The following is a 16,925-nucleotide window of genomic DNA, read 5'->3' as shown; positions in this document are numbered from 1 at the left end:
GCACCGGGAAATAACGAAGGTAACAGAGGAGGTAGAAGAGGTTCAAAACGAAGTAATCGTAATTGCGGAGGGAATAAATAAAGCTCCATGTGTTTGGTTCAGTGTTTTGTGAACACCATGTGCCTTCGGATTACGTGAAATTGCGTGAGAGGACGTCACAGCATATGGTGTGACGAATGAAGCAGTAATTTTACAAACTTCATGTAAAATGTGTCTCATTTTGCTCCAGGAAGCCAGAATACTATGAGTCCACCTTTGAAATGTGAAATAATTAATTAAAGGGACACTTTGATGCATGCCTGGAACATATGACGTCAAGACGTATTCTACCAGCGTCAGGAAGAGCCATCGCGTTTCGCATGATACAGTAAGACGCATCGCATTTTTCTTTGTACTCTCAACTGTTTCTAAAGCAATAGGTGCAACGTTGTTTTCTTCAATTTGTTTATTGAAATTCGTTCCAAACAAGTGTGAAAGCTACTCAAGGTTTGGGGGTTGTATAGAGTACAGTACAACTATAATCGGTCATCGGAACTGTACACTGATTACAATATTCCTGTACATATTACCGAAAAATAGCCGACATCGGCTTGTTCCGATTGCCGGTTTCAATATCGGCACAGCACTAATATATATATATATATATATATATATATATATATATATATATATATATATATATATATATATATATATATATACATACACAGTGAAACCTTGACTTACGAGTGCACCAACTTACGAGTTTTCCGAGATACGAGCCGTCGCTCGGGCGGTTTATTGCTTTGAGATGCGAGTCGAGATCCGAGTTACGAGCTTACGCCACCCGCCACTAGGTGGGTTCCGGTCACGTGGTTATCTTGCCGTGCAAGCATCTCTGCCGTATATCGCTGCTGCTTTGTTTTCGCATGTTGGTTATTTTGGAGCTTACGCCACCCGCCACCAGGTGGGTTCCGGTCACGTGGTTATCTTGCCGTGCAAGCATTTCTGCCGAATATCGCTGCTGCTTTGTTTTCGCATGTTGGTTATTTTGGAGCTCACGCCACCCGCCACCAGGTGGGTTCCGGTCACGTGGTTATCTTGCCGTGCAAGCATTTCTGCCGTATATCGCTGCTGCTTTGTTTTCGCATGTTGGTTATTTTGGAGCTTACGCCACCCGCCACCAGGTGGGTTCCGGTCACGTGGTTATCTTGCCGTGCAAGCATCTCTGCCGTATATCGCTGCTGCTTTGTTTTCGCATTTTGGTTATTTTGGAGCTGACGCCACCCGCCACCAGGTGGGTTCCGGTCACGTGGTTATCTTGCCGTGCAAGTATCTCTGCCGTATATAGCTGCTGCTTTGTTTTCGCATGTTGGTTATTTTGGAGCTTACGCCACCCGCCACCAGGTGGGTTCCGGTCACGTGGTTATCTTGCCGTGCAAGCATCTCTGCCGTATATCGCTGCTGCTTTGTTTTCGCATGTTGGTTATTTTGAAGCTTACGCCACCCGCCACCAGGTGGGTTCCGGTCACGTGGTTATCTTGCCGTGCAAGCATCTCTGCCGTATATCGCTGCTGCTTTGTTTTCGCATGTTGGTTATTTTGGAGCTTACGCCACCCGCCACCAGGTGGGTTCCGGTCACGTGGTTATCTTGCCGTGCAAGCATCTCTGCCGTATATCGCTGCTGCTTTGTTTTCGCATTTTGGTTATTTTGGAAAATTTCTTAGTTTTAACCATGGGTCCTCAGAAATTGAGTGCCAAGGGCAGTACTGAGAAGAAGAAGAGGATGATGTGCTTGGATATAAAACACGCAATTGTCGAAAAACATGAGCGAGGTGTGCGTGTTGTCGACTTGGCGAGGCAGTACGATCGTAGCAGTACGATCGAAACATTTTGAAAGGGAGGAAGAAACAAACCTCGTTGGACAGGTTTTTATTGAAACGCCCTGCAAGTGAAAGCGAGGAAAGTGTGGCGAAAAAGGCAAAAGTCATCTCCTCCACCTCCGCCAGCATCTTCGTCTGATCTTCAAGGTAAATACACTTAATAAAACCAGTTTATTTCTTTACATTGTGGTGGACACGGAAGCTCACTGGCGTGGTGACATCATTCCGAGCACCAAGTGGGCGGCGGCCACGCCGAGGGGTAGGCGTGGCCTCAGGATATACACCGGGCGCGCAGCCCGGAGCGCGCCAGTGTTACAGTGAGCTCTTGAATAAAGACTCTTACAAATTACCGCGTTGTCCGCTTCCTCCTTGTTTACAAGCAGCGCGCGTAACGCCGCTTATTACGTACAGTATATACGAGGTCGTGCTTGTTTATACATTATTTGTTATTTATAAAGTACATTTTTCTTATTTAAAAACACGTAACAAAAAAAATTGGTGTGGTTTTTTGGGGGCTGGAACAGATTAATAGCATTTCAATGCATTTTAATGGGGAAATTTAATTTGAGAAACGAGCAAATTGAGTTACGAGCTCGGTCACAGAACGAATTAAACTCGTAAGTCAAGGTTTCACTGTATATATATATATATATATATATATATATATGTTCGATAATGTAATTAATGTAAAAGTAACAATGTCTTTTTCATGTCTTCGTTTTGTAATTGATATGTCTATAAGCTTTGTCATGGTCTTTTAGACATTGTGGGAAAAAGTGAGACATATATCTTATGATATTTGCTCAGATAAACTAACAGCTTGGATATTAATAATATGATGCTAATAATGTGAAAATAAATAAACTACATCTTGTGATGTAATAACTGAACAGTTGTGTATTTATTTTCCAACAAAAACAACTCTTGGCTTCAACCGCTACAGTAACACTCGCTAAAGCTCAACAAAAAAGTTTATAAAAACCACTAAAAATTTAAAGCAGATGTGCTTGAAATGCCAGCGTTTATATTTTAACAAGAAAAAAAAGGGAGCAGAATTTTATGAGGGTTTCCAAAGAGGACTGCTATATATTCCTAAAACCTATTTGGTGAAGTTGCTTCTAAGCATTTCCATTAAATTATTCGAAACTATGTCACGATTTAATAGCTCTGCCAATAACCCTTGCATCAATCATGTCTTAGTAGGGTTTCCCCGCCATGGGCAGCAGCATTTCTTTATGGCATCAAGATCAAAAGCATCCCTGCTGCTGGCGGTGAGTTCTGGGGGCTTCAGAAGCAAGCTGTCAGCCAGTCTCGCAGCTCACGGGGTCGCGCCTGGAGGTGCACCCATGGCGGCGGGGGGCGGGGGGCGCAGATGGGGGTGCTTGATGAAATCCAGACAGCAAGGAACCCCATTTCACCCTTTCAATCCCACAACCACACTGCTCAGCAAGGAAACCTTCGGGTGGGAATTCCTTCTGCAGATATCATGCTTCATTGAAATCTCCTTGTCCTCGGAAATACACATTCGTATATTTTTTCTTTCTGAAAATTTGAAACAATCAGCCATTTGTTATTTGTATTTTTTGCAAAGGTAGTAAGATGAATTGGTTTGAAGACACGCAAGAATGAATAAGTTAATGTTACCTTGACATTTCCTGATCTATGCTTTCTGCATTAAAAAGTAAAAGCTTTCCGCACATTTTGCTGTCGATGTACTTTCCAGTAGTTTCATGGCAATGTATCCAAAGCTTCCAAAGCTCTGGTTTGTTCTGCTATGAATGTTTGCAATTGACAGGAGTTTAAGAAAAGATAGGACTTAATCAGGGTTGGCTTGTTTATGTTTCCATCGGAACCCTAGCTCATGATGCATTTATAAACCAGATTCAAATCACATATCCCATTTGTGCTTCCCTTATCTTTCATGTAAAAGTACATGGACATCTTCTAATCTCTCTGTTCTGCATGTAATATACTACATATATATACATTATGATTAGTTATATATATAGTTATACTAGCGTGGATCGGCTCGCTGCGCTCGCCTCACCACACAATGCTGCAGAGTCATGGGTTTGTTTAAATTGAGGATAATGACCTGACTGAATTTGAGTTGCTGTGTTGTGATGATTTACACTAATCATAATGTAAACATTTCTTTTGTACAAATTTATTTGCAACATAAAAAGGTCCAAGTGGCGTAAAGTTCGAAATAGTCAACGGTTCAAGCTGGTCTATTGGGTCTAAGGTGTCTTATGGGTTTTTAAGTGCCTTTTGGGTATTTTGGGTGAGTGGGGTCTTTTGGGTTTTCAGGGTGTTTTGGATCTACAAGGGTCTTCTGGATATTTTTGGTCTTAGCGGTCCATGGGAGCTTTTGAGTCTTCAGGGTATTTTGGCCTTCGGGGTCTTTTGGATATATTGAGTCTTTTGAGTCTTCAGGGTCTTTTTGGTATCCAGGGTTCTTTTGTGTCTTTGGGTTATTTTTGGTCCTCTGGATGTACGTAATTAATAGACAGGATGCAAAGACTTTCAAACAGTACATGGTCAATATACATATAATCACATGGCTTCATGGACAGCTTCCTGGACCTTGTTTTTCCGTTTCATATACCGCACATAGATAGAATATATATATATATATATATATATATATATATATATATATATATATAAATATAAATAAATATATATATAAATATATATATAAATATATATATAAATATATATATAAATATATATATAAATATATATATAAATATATATATAAATATATATATAAATATATATATATGTATATATATATATATATATATATATATATATATATATATATATATATATATATATATATATATATATATATATATATATTGTTATGAATTTGGTAGAGCAACATCTAGAGCTAGGTAGATCTGAATAGGTAGGTATTCGGCTGTCGTGACAGGGACTCTCCATGTAATAAGTTCTTGATGTTTAGGCGTTTGTCGGGGGAAGATGTATGATTGTGGACCTACCTGGAGGTTCGAGTGTTAAATAGTGAGGGATTAAAGGTAACGCCCCCGTGAGTCTCACCTAGTAGTCAAACCTTTGTCCATTATGGCACTGCAAACCACATAAACATTAGTTAGGTCCTTAGCGCAACATTAAATAATTCCTTTCCCTGACAATGACTTCGGAATAAATGGACAGGAAACCAGGCCAAAAACACCGCCACAATACACCGCCACCGTCTACACCTCCAAGGCCTACAAACCTCGCCTGGCACGTGTTACACAAGGACCGCGGGGTCGCGGACGGGAGATGTCAGGAGTAGCATGCCGCAGAGGGCGTGACCTGGGCGAGCGCGGCGAGTTGGGAGGCTTTGATTGGCTGAGGAGTGCGCCAATGTGACGTGATCGGCGAGAGATATTAGCGACGGTCGGACGCCATTTCGTAGCACACAGGGCACACAGGACTCAGCAGAGGCAGCATTTCGTGGGAGCAGTTCGTTGAACAGTTGGCACTGAACAGTTGGCACTGAACAGTTGGCACTTGGCTGCCAGCACTCCCGCAGAGAGTCGAGTCGAGTGGCTATCAAAGGAGTCCTTCCTGTCCCTGGTCAAGTGGAGTTTGTGCCCGCGTTGGAGGTCGTCGACGCATGGTGCTTTTTGGTGCGTGGTGCTCGGCCTTGTGGGACTTGGAGCGAGGGACCTCGTGGTGTGCGATCGGGCCGAAAGGAGCGGTGTTGGACGGCCGCCACAAAGACGACGAAAGACAGACAAGATAAGCCCGCATCCGCGTACTTTTTGAACGACGTGACGTATTCTTTTCGTAATTCATCTCCCTCGTTTTGTGTTTGCTGTCAGTCGTGTGGGGACGTCCCGATCTAGGATATTAGATTTACCGGCGGGCTTTTTCACTGGCTTTACTTTTCCATAATAAATCCTTGTATTATTTTCTGTATATATCTGAACGCAGTTTCCTGGGTGTTTGATTTTAATAGATAAGGCGGCGGGGGGGAGCTCCGCTGTGTCCGCCATTCCGCGCGTTTAGTTTAAGTGTTCGATTTGGAATCCGCTATTGAGTTTTCGCCTCGGGAGTGTAAGTCTCGCAATCGGCCATCCGTAACTGTGGTGTTAATCACGGTTACGTAACAAGTGGTGTCAGGAGTGTAGGATTTGAACCCGTCGGACAAATTTTTTTGTCCGCGGCGAGACATCGACACGGTCGGGCGTACATTGCGCCCGACGTTCGAACGCAAAATTTTTATAGGCGAGGCGGAGAAATTTAGTAATCAATTGGGCATACGGAGCGCGATATCGCGTCTTCGTCAAATTTAAATTGTGTTTTTGGAATCTATCTATAATTCCAGTAATCTCTGTGTGTCTGTCTGTGTGTCTGTGTGTCTGTGTGTTTGTCTGTGACCGCTGTTTCTCGACAACCACGGGTCCGATATACTTGAAACTTGCCAGGTATATTGCTGGGGACCCGAGGATGTGCCTTTTCAAGGTTTGAAATTAATCGGACAAGTACCTACCGAGCTATGTCCAAAAAACGCTTCAACCAATCAGAGAGCAGCGAGCTATCACGTGTGCCGAACCGTTAATGCAATGCAAGCGTTAATGCGTTAATGCAAGGCTTTTCTTTTTTTCCCTCTTCTCTTTCTACTTTTCCTTGCGATTAAATTGCAAACAGCCAAAATACGTTGGCGCTAATTGAATAATTGGCCATTAACACTAAAATAATCGTAACTGCGATATGCCAACTTCCGGACAGTGCAGCCTTCCCTGTTGTTGTTTGCAGCAGCTGTTTGCAGCAAGGCAAGGCTTTTCTTTTTTTCCCTCTTCTCTTTCTACTTTGCCTTGCGATTAAATTGCAAACAGCCAAAATACGTTGGCGCTAATTGAATAATTGGGCATTATGTTTTACAACTAATAAAAACGAATTTGCGATTCATTCGCTTTCCTGCGCGTTTGTGTACGCGATGGCGATTTCTTTACCAAACTCCGGAAGCCGTTCGCTTTGGACCGAACCATTGCATGTAAATAGAGGGGGGGGGATTGTCACCACTCGCAAGCCGTTCGCTTTGGACCAAACCATTTCATGTAAATAGGGGGGGGGATATAATTTTAGATATATATATAGTACGGGCATGCCCTAGTTGAAATAAATACGCGCGCGGGGAACGACCTTCCGAAAAGCGGATGTCGGAGGTCGACGAAATGGAGGTGCGTAGCGAGGCCTCCGTCAGCGTTGGGAGTGAGCCGGAAATAGGGGAGTTTGATGCAGAGGTGAGCCTTGGAACCTCCCTCGTCCCGAGCACCAACTTATGCCCCTCCCCTACCGGGGAGTCGGGAACAGATGGGACGGCCCCGAGAGACGACCAGGCTTTAATGAAATTTTTTAAGGAATTAATGGATGCTCAGAGTGAGCGAGCCAGTCGGGAATTGAATGACAAAATTGAAGGGATGGAAAAGAACAGTGAGCGATTGGGAAAGCAGATGGGAGACATGAACGCACAGAGTGAGCGAGCCAGTCGGGGAATAAATGAAAAAATTGACGGGATGGAAAATAAAATGGAGTCGCAGGGGAAGGAATGGAGGGAAGGACTGAAGGATATGAGTGACCAAATTAATGGATTGAAAGGGGAAATGAATGCTCAGAACGAGCAATTGGAGAACAGAATTAATGCCCAAACAAAAAACATGGAGGGGCAAATGGATAGATTGAAGGAGGGTTTGAAAGAACAGATCGAAGGGATGGACAGCAAAATTGAGGGATTGGAGGGAAAAGTGAATGAACGAATGAATGAACAAATGAAAGAGAGGCATGAAGAATTGGAAGGAAAAATTGGGGAAATGGCACAACAGCTGGGGAAACGAATTGATGGCATAGAAGGGAGTGTGCAAAACCAAATTACGGGCAGACTGGGGAAATTTGAGGGTAAAGTAGAAACTCAAATGGGGGAGATGGAAAAAGCCATAGGGGTGGAAATTGAATTGAAACGGGAAGAATTAATGTCAAAAATAGAGGAGGGCGTGACCCAGGCTGTCCAAATGGGGGAAAAGTTGGAGGGTCAGATTGGTGCCACAAATGCTCGAATTGATAAAGCAAATGGGGGCCTGGTTGTTTATCGGGACCGTGTGGATGTCACAACACCCCAACCGGGGGATGAATTTGGAATTGTGCAGCACCAGGGCGGTGGTGCGGAGCAAGAGGGGGTAGAGTTTTTGGGGGTCCATGCGATAGAGCCGGACCGGGTATTTATTGGGGATATTGATCAAAGCCTGGCGGGGCCAGGAATGATTTGTAATGATGATGATGATGAGGATGATTTGATCCAGCGGCTGGAGACCTGTGACAGTCCCATGGAGGTAGAGCTTGTTCAGGCCCAAAGGAGCCTGGGTGATGAGGTGAGTTGGTCCGAGGAGGTGGTTGGAATGACCGAGGGGACGCTCACTGTACACTGCTATTTGGAAACAGAGGCTCCAAAATTGGACAACCAGTTGGGGGAGTGTGTTGGCTCCGGGCTGGATTTGGATCTTGGAGGATCGGGAGATAGAGCTTCTGGAGATTTGGTCCCTGTAGGGAATTTGGATCAACTGCAGGGAGGGGCAGGACAACTGGTGGTAGAGGTTGTTCCCTGCAGCTGCGGTTTGGCAGTGGGAATGAAAATTTGTAAAATAAAATTACAATAGGAAATTGATTTGGAGCAGCCATGGTGGGGATTGGTCCCCGGGCTGCGGGATTTGGACATGGAGAGGTCATGGGTGATGGCCTCGGGCAAAAGTTGCCCCTTTCAAAATTTGGGTATGCCGGCCAGCTGGGGGGCTGTGATGGCGAGATTTGGACGTGGGGTCCAGCCTTGGGTGTCGAGGTACGACCTGGGTCCCACGGGGGGTCTGGTGGAGTGTGGCGTCCCTTGTCCGTCGGGGCGCCGTCCGAGCCGGCGGCTCGGGCCGGCAGGGTCACCGGACCCTGGTGGGGGTTAAGACCTCCAGGGAAGTCCGAGGTGGTTTCTCAAGCCTGGGATGGCAAATATTGAGGACCACTAGGGGGAGGTGTTGTGGGTCGCGCTTTGGTGGTGGCACTGCGGACGGCCAACTTGGGACTGATGTGGTGACCACCCGGGCATGCGGCCTGGCACTCTCCTCCAGGGACTCTGGGACAACCAGCATGTGGTGACCTGGCATGGTGGTTGGTCTATGGACGCGGGTCAAACCGAATGGACAGGGATGGAGATAGCCTGCCGGACAACCATTGGGGCATCTGTGGAACGTGATGGTGTGAGTGACCTTCCACAGATGCTCCGTTATGATTTATGGACTCTCGGGTTGGGAAGAGAGCCATGGGGATGTGAATCGGGAGATGTGTAACGAGCCGAGCATATGGGCCATGCTCGGCTGGCATGTGTATGGCAAAGCATCCTTCTTTGGTGAGGTTAGTGAAATGTGACAAATGGTTGGCATGGGTAATCTGTGGGTTAGATGGAAATTTAAGGGTGGATTTTGAAATGCCATGGTGGACACGGTACAGTGACGCCATTATTGATCCAGGTGTGCAGACCAAAGTGTTGGAGGCTGTGATGAAATTAATAGGGTAGCAAGACACAGCTTTCATCTGGTTGCGGGGGCAACTGTGCTGATATTTGGGACGCGGGATGATGGGGATGTAGTTGTGTAGCCTGAGGGTCAACGTGGTGCTGTGCGTGTCCGAGGTGTGTGGACCATGTCTTCTGGGTGGGTCTCCTGGTGGAGCATGGCTGTTGACTGAACCTTGGTGTGGTCAAGTGTGGGTGAGCACTGGGGGGCTGCAGTTCTGTAGTCGGACTGGGGAATGAAGGGGAGGTGCAGGGGACGTGGCTGTAGGGATGCCACGCACTGCGACCGTGCCCCCCAGGGCCGAGGTTGGGTGTGCGGTAGTGTGTGTTGTGGCAGCAAGTGCTCACCACATTGGCCAGCTGGGGCTGCTGCAGCTGTGTTCCTCGCAGGGGGGCCGAAGGATGGATAGTGGGTCGCACCCTTATGGACACTCATGGGCCATGTTGGCGTTTTGACTGCTCACCTTGTCCCGGTGACCCTTGCACGGTAGAGGTGCAGAGCTGTCGTGGCCATAGGTAGTTGTGTAGTGATGATCACCGTTGGATGCGGATCCACATACCTGCCAGTGTAGTGGGGACAAAAGAGAAATTTGGAAGGATTTGGTAGGCCCAATGTGAAATTTTGGGAATTGTATGGGTGGATTGCACTTTGAACCTGACCAACCTGCAACTACCTGCACTTGAGGTGAGTGTTTTGAGGAGTACTGTCCCAGGCTTCAGGACTTGCTTTGGAAATTGGGGACATGTAAATTGGAGTTGGGAGGCGGGTGAGAGTGATGACATGGCCGGTGAGGGGATGGAATGGGAGCCACAGTGTCTTGTGGGTGGCGTATGTTTTTGTATTGTGGTTAGGTGTTTTGATGTGGTCGTGAGAGTGGAACCTGGAGAGTGAGTGATGATTATTGGAGATAATGAGGGGCGATACTTGTGCTTTTGGAAATGTGCTTTTGGAAATGTGTGATGGTTTAAATGTGAACTGGGGGATTTCACATGTGGCAGGCCATGGCAAGCCTTGTAACACCTTTTACACCAAGAATTGTACTGAATTGTGCTGAGTTGTGTGGAGAATTGAATGGCAGCGGGGGAGGAAGTGTGTTTTGGGGTCTTGTGGGTGGGGAAGGTGTGTGTGTCCGCAGGTACAGAGCAAGCTCTGAGGAGCGATGCCTGCGGGCCGGGCCCCCCCTCTGCGGCAATTACCCCTGGCAGCCGGTGGTAACTGGAAATTGGAGCTCGTCGGTGGAGGGTCTGGTTGGGCGCCGCGGGGTGAGGAAGTCCCCCGGTGACCCGTGTTGCTGCGCGAAAGCAGGAGGCAAAGGAGCCTGGTGTGTGTGGAGACCCTCACCGGCGAGGTAACGGCGGAAAGGGGCTGTTGGGCTGTCACGGGGCCAAAAGGTAAAGGGGGGGGGGGCAATGAACTTGTAAGTCGGTTGACTTGTTTTTGGGACTGCGGGCACCACAGCCTGATGCGCCCCCACCATCTTTTTGTGCGGTACCTCCCCGCTGCCTAGTTGAGGAATGCACACACACGTGAATGACATCAATGCCATGGTCCTGCAGGGGGTGTATTGAAATAAGTGCTTTATTGATTTTTGAAATGCCTTGATGACCTATGGAATGAGAATGAGTGGTTAAGGGGTCTGTGTTGCATGAATGTGGGCGAAATCCACCGAGCCGTGTCACTCACCTGTAACATCTGGACAGGGCCCGTGGAAATTTAGGGGGATGCATTGGGGATGGCCCCGCAGGTAAGGTTGTGTCTTGTGGCATCCACCGGGGGACGCGGTCTGTAGACCGGGGTATGTACAAAGGTTAGAGTTTTGAGTTTTGGAAAGATGGTTAAGTTTTGTGGTTAAGTTAGTGTTGTGTGTTGTTGTTTCCTCCCTCCACAGGAACAACGAAGAAAATGTACATACTTGCATGATGGTTAAGGGGTTCAGCATGTTAAGGAAGTGTAGGTAGGTAGTCCGACTCACTTCCCACAGCCCTTCCTGATTTATTTCATAGGTTAATTAAGTGTGTGACAGTAAGTGTTAAGGCTGGAATGGTAGCGCCTGCGGTGAACCTTGCAGGAGCTACGGTTCCAGGGGGGGGGCTGTGTTATGAATTTGGTAGAGCAACATCTAGAGCTAGGTAGATCTGAATAGGTAGGTATTCGGCTGTCGTGACAGGGACTCTCCATGTAATAAGTTCTTGATGTTTAGGCGTTTGTCGGGGGAAGATGTATGATTGTGGACCTACCTGGAGGTTCGAGTGTTAAATAGTGAGGGATTAAAGGTAACGCCCCCGTGAGTCTCACCTAGTAGTCAAACCTTTGTCCATTATGGCACTGCAAACCACATAAACATTAGTTAGGTCCTTAGCGCAACATTAAATAATTCCTTTCCCTGACAATGACTTCGGAATAAATGGACAGGAAACCAGGCCAAAAACACCGCCACAATACACCGCCACCGTCTACACCTCCAAGGCCTACAAACCTCGCCTGGCACGTGTTACACAAGGACCGCGGGGTCGCGGACGGGAGATGTCAGGAGTAGCATGCCGCAGAGGGCGTGACCTGGGCGAGCGCGGCGAGTTGGGAGGCTTTGATTGGCTGAGGAGTGCGCCAATGTGACGTGATCGGCGAGAGATATTAGCGACGGTCGGACGCCATTTCGTAGCACACAGGGCACACAGGACTCAGCAGAGGCAGCATTTCGTGGGAGCAGTTCGTTGAACAGTTGGCACTGAACAGTTGGCACTGAACAGTTGGCACTTGGCTGCCAGCACTCCCGCAGAGAGTCGAGTCGAGTGGCTATCAAAGGAGTCCTTCCTGTCCCTGGTCAAGTGGAGTTTGTGCCCGCGTTGGAGGTCATCGACGCATGGTGCTTTTTGGTGCGTGGTGCTCGGCCTTGTGGGACTTGGAGCGAGGGACCTCGTGGTGTGCGATCGGGCCGAAAGGAGCGGTGTTGGACGGCCGCCACAAAGACGACGAAAGACAGACAAGATAAGCCCGCATCCGCGTACTTTTTGAACGACGTGACGTATTCTTTTCGTAATTCATCTCCCTCGTTTTGTGTTTGCTGTCAGTCGTGTGGGGACGTCCCGATCTAGGATATTAGATTTACCGGCGGGCTTTTTCACTGGCTTTACTTTTCCATAATAAATCCTTGTATTATTTTCTGTATATATCTGAACGCAGTTTCCTGGGTGTTTGATTTTAATAGACTAGGGCATGCCCGTACTATATATATATCTAAAATTATATCCCCCCCCTCTATTTACATGAAATGGTTTGGTCCAAAGCGAACGGCTTGCGAGTACGGTGACAATCCCCCCCCTCTATTTACATGAAATGGTTTGGTCCAAAGCGAACGGCTTGCGAGTACGGTGACAATCCCCCCCCCCCCCCCCTCTATTTACATGAAATGGTTTGGTCCAAAGCGAACGGCTTGCGGAGTTTGGTAAAGAAATCGCCATAGCGTGCACAAACGGGCAGGAAAGCGAAAGAATCGCAAATTAGTTTTAAAACATAGTTTAACGCCAACATAGTTTGCCAACGTGAAATAAATGAATACGCTCTCAAATGTGCCGTCCGAGGCAGAGTCTGTTCGCCACGTTCGGCACACGTGATAGCTCGCTGCTCTCTGATTGGTTGAATCGTTTTTTGGACATAGCTCGGTAACTACTTGTCCGATTAATTTCAAACCTTGAAAAGGCACATCCTCGGGTCCCCAGCAATATACCTGGCAAGTTGCAAGTATATCGGACCCGTGGTTGTCGAGAAACAGCGGTCACAGACAAACAAACACACACACAGACATACACAGAGATTAGTGGAATTATAGATAGATAAGGCGGCGGGGGGGAGCTCCGCTGTGTCCGCCATTCCGCGCGTTTAGTTTAAGTGTTCGATTTGGAATCCGCTATTGAGTTTTCGCCTCGGGAGTGTAAGTCTCGCAATCGGCCATCCGTAACTGTGGTGTTAATCACGGTTACGTAACTATATATATATATATATATATATATATATATATATATATATATATATATATATATATATAATGAGCTCTAAATGGGCTGAGAATGATGGCGAGCAAAGCACCATTAGAGCTTCTAGCACGATTTTCCAGTGTGAAGGTACATACTGTACGTACATGCAAGAAAAAAAAAAAAAAAACTTCGTTTGGTCAGTGGTTCAGTTTGAGTCCAATTAGTCTTCGTAAGATAGCCTTTTTGGTTGTGGTTAATTTGTTTTCCTGCTCGCATTGCCGTAAGGGCATTGGGATCACAATGGACGGAAGTATTTTATGAACATATGATCTTTTCTACCTCCGTTAATTCACCCCAGATCCACTTTTTTGAACCCCCCCCCCCCTTTCCCATCCCTCCTTTCCCCAAGCCCTCTCCCTCCCACAGATCTCCCGTTGTCCCTGTTCTCTGCTGTTGTACTTGTGTGCTTCCCTCTCTCTCTCCCTATCTTGTCTCTCCCGTTCCCTTTATTGTATGTTTTGTGTCCATTTGTTTTTTGTGATTGATGTTAGCTCTCACATGAGCCTCGATCTTGTATACAAAAAACAAAAACAAAACAAAAACATTGGATAACCAGCAAGGACTGTGTCATCATGAATCATGACATATCATTAACTCAACCTTGTTATCATTCTAATTCATTATATCATACCTGCGATGCAGTGGTCATCAGATCAGTTAACCGAACAGGTGTTGGTTTGAGAGTAAATCTGCTTTATTTTATTTTATTTAAAATTTTTATCCTGGAATCCACACATTACACAAATAGCTAAGTCTTCCTCAAAGAAACTGGGACTCCTTTTCAGATGTCGAAGATTCTTCTCCTCTGAACAGTTGCTTCAACTATATAAAGGATTGATTCGTCCTAGTATAGAGTACTGCTCTCACATATGGGGAAGTTCGAGTTCCACATACTTACTGGACAGAGTTGAATTAAAAGTAATTCGACTTATCAACTCTCCCAATCTGACCTCAAAACTCGACCCACTCAAATTACGTCGCAAAGTTGGCTCTTTCCCTTTTCTACAGATATTACTTCGGTTTCTGCTCCCAATAACTTGCTGCTTGTGTACTTCTGCCATTAGCGAGACCACGGACTACTCGACAAGCCACTTCATCTCATGATTATTGTGTGGCCATTGGCAACTCAAGGGTGGGCCGTAATGATGTTTGTTTCTTTTTGCCTCCTCCACTGCCAAACTCTGGAACTCTTCACCTTCCCATGTCTTTCCAAACACTTATGATCTTCCCCTTTTCAAAACACAGATTTTTTTACTTTCTCAAAAACTCTTAGACAATTATTTTTCTTCACTTTTCTATCAATGCAACTCTTTTATTTAAGGCCTAGCCTCGATGGACTACTTAGTCCGGACTGGAGCCTTCAACATAATATATATATATATATATATATATATATATATATATATATATATATATATATATATATATATATATATATATATATATATATATTGTTACGTTTGTGGGGGTAAGAGATGAAATACCTCAGGAAAGTTAGGAATGTATAGCTTAGAATGGACCATGTGACGCAAAGAAGAAGAAGCCCATCTTGATGTAAATAAGCAGGGTAAATGTTCAGGTTAAGAGTGTTTGCATGTTGCCATAAGTTAACTTTTAACTAGTTCTGGGACGTAACTTTTGTGTTAACTAGTTCAAGGGCATAAGATTAATAAACCCCAGTGTGTAATTGGCCCGGTGATTTTTCCCTTTGTTTTTATAAAACTCAGCCGGCCAGGCAATGGGCTCCATTAGCCAACCACACCGCCAGGGCCGACAGAAACAACATTTGCCAATCGGCAAGTAAACCCCGACGTCATCCGAACATTCCCGAAAAGAGATTAGACTCCACCCACCGACGACTCATGACGGGGAGGCCACGCCTCGACCTTCGTCATTGGGCGTCAAGCAAGGCCATGAGGCCCCGCCCCGAAGATGACAATTGTCATTTCAAAAATGCCTGTTTATCTTTTTTCAGTCATATAAAGATGTGGGGGGCAGGGGGGGCAACTACTCAGTGTTACGATCGGGCCCTACAGTATCGAACCCATGCCCTTTTTACTTTGTGTGAGCATCTGTTGAAACCAAGTCGATTCAAACGAACAAGTTTCCATAAATTATTACAAGGTACCGACCATCAAGGCTTCTGCTTCTCCATGAGCTTTGAACCACATCTAAAAGTAAATCTTACAACCATCAATATTAAAACATCACGTCCAAATGATAAAACACATCTATCATATTTTTCTTAGATTTCCACTCGAGACTGAACAAACACCAGTTCACAAGACCAGGAATGAAAGGCTAATGGCTTGGATTATGGAGACCTTGGGAGACTGACTCCACTTGGTGGGACTCTTACATTAATGCCATTGCCTTTGAGACAGCCAGCAGTCCGATTGTAACACCTACTTAGAGGTAAGTGCTGTCCTATTGCATGGGTGGGAATTGCTGGTTACATCCTCACTCCTCCTTCACGCCATCTTTTTTCGTCAAGTTTTTTTCTAAGGTCAGTTTTACAGCCCCAGGTGAGGGCAATGATGTTTGAAAGAACCATCCTTACCTTGTAAAGTACCTTGCTTTTTTCAATTTTAATTCAATTAATGTACTTTAATGACTTTAACGCTTTGAAACCTACATGTGAAGACAACTTTTTTTACATTCTACATATGTTGGTTGTTTTATCTTTGCTTTTCCTCATATTTATGTCAAGCTGTTTCCTTGTTCTGTTCAAAGCCTTCCCAATGCCTCCAAGATTGTCACGTCACATAAGTCTGCTTTGCGTCTATGGTTGAGGGCTGACAGGATTGCCTAGAGGTACGCACACTCACCTCAAAGTTGTCTAGCTTGGGTTCGAATCCCGACCTGGCTAAAACTGTCATTCCGGTGATTCAATTCACAGGCAGGGTGATTCATCAATATGTGTGCCGTCCCTCGTATGGATGTTAAACTGACGTCCCCTCTGCCAGGATTCATTGGTGGACGATAAAGATCCCATGGTGTCCTTCACGAAGAAGAGGCGAGCTATCACCGGCACCATGAACAAATTCAAAATTCCTGCACTGCATCAGCAGCAAAGTCGCGCCCTCAGCCAATGATGCTACAATCCCGCAGCCTTGTGCTGCATACGAACGAAGATCTATGGTTCTGGGAAATGCCAAATTATTTGGACAACTAGGGCTTATAATCTGAATTTTTTTTTCTCAAAACCATTCAAAACAAGAACAATTTCATTAAAAGTGAAAACGGTAAAATTACAATACTACAATATAACAATATATCAGGATTTTTTTTTAACAAACCCAGCGACCTCATAAAATAAAGGAGTGTTGTGTGGAAAACATCATATTCAGACGGAGGGATTGGCTGCAGGCATAACCAACCAAGAAAATTTTGTTTCCTGAGTTTTGTTGGTTGACAAAGACGTATTGCTTGGCCAAACTGCTGAATTTGGAAAC

The 16,925-nt window shown here is 45.6% G+C and overlaps 1 long non-coding RNA gene across 1 annotated transcript in view; it reads left to right on the top strand.

Moving 5' to 3' along the window:
* The first annotated feature begins 328 nt into the window (after positions 1–328).
* Positions 329–16,925, top strand: part of LOC144892231 (uncharacterized) — a 33,771-nt gene continuing 17,174 nt past the window's right edge. Inside the window, exons 1-2 of the long non-coding RNA XR_013623449.1 lie at positions 329–367; positions 15,720–15,885. This is a non-coding gene — a long non-coding RNA (uncharacterized LOC144892231). The remainder of the gene's footprint in view (positions 368–15,719; positions 15,886–16,925) is intronic.

This window comes from Myxine glutinosa, chromosome 1 (assembly GCF_964187855.1).
Source record: "Myxine glutinosa chromosome 1, kmMyxGlut1.1, whole genome shotgun sequence".
NCBI classification, from domain to species: domain Eukaryota; kingdom Metazoa; phylum Chordata; class Myxini; order Myxiniformes; family Myxinidae; genus Myxine; species Myxine glutinosa.
Note: the sequence above shows the minus strand (reverse complement) of the source record. Positions and strands in the feature narration are given on the sequence as shown.